This window comes from Alligator sinensis, unplaced genomic scaffold, assembly GCF_000455745.1.
Source record: "Alligator sinensis unplaced genomic scaffold, ASM45574v1 scaffold1430_1, whole genome shotgun sequence".
In the NCBI taxonomy this organism is placed as follows: domain Eukaryota; kingdom Metazoa; phylum Chordata; order Crocodylia; family Alligatoridae; genus Alligator; species Alligator sinensis.
In genome coordinates, this window is record NW_005842800.1 from 380,432 (window position 1) to 380,710 (window position 279).

The 279-nt window shown below is 61.6% G+C and overlaps 1 protein-coding gene across 1 annotated transcript in view; it reads left to right on the forward strand.

Moving 5' to 3' along the window:
- TRHR (thyrotropin releasing hormone receptor) overlaps window positions 1-279 on the forward strand; it is a 19,123-nt gene that overhangs the window by 3,298 nt on the left and 15,546 nt on the right. The gene's annotated exons all lie outside the window — the stretch shown is intronic.

Sequence of the window (279 nt, forward strand, 5' to 3'; positions counted from 1 at the left end):
CCCCCAATCCGGCTGAACCTAAGCCTCTTAACCCTTGCCCCTCCACCTAGACCCTGGCCTGTCTCCGGCTTTGCAGTCCCCAGAGACACCCCCCAGCCCCCCACCATTACACAGGCACACATGGACACAGTCCTCTCCTGCCCATTTCCTCCCCCTTTCATAGACCCTACCTGAACATGTGGCGGGGGGGTGGCAGGGTCTCGGGTCCTGGTGGAGTGGGACCTCACAGTTTGGGGGCAGGTTCTGGCAGATTACACCCATCCTCTCCTGCCCCCAAAC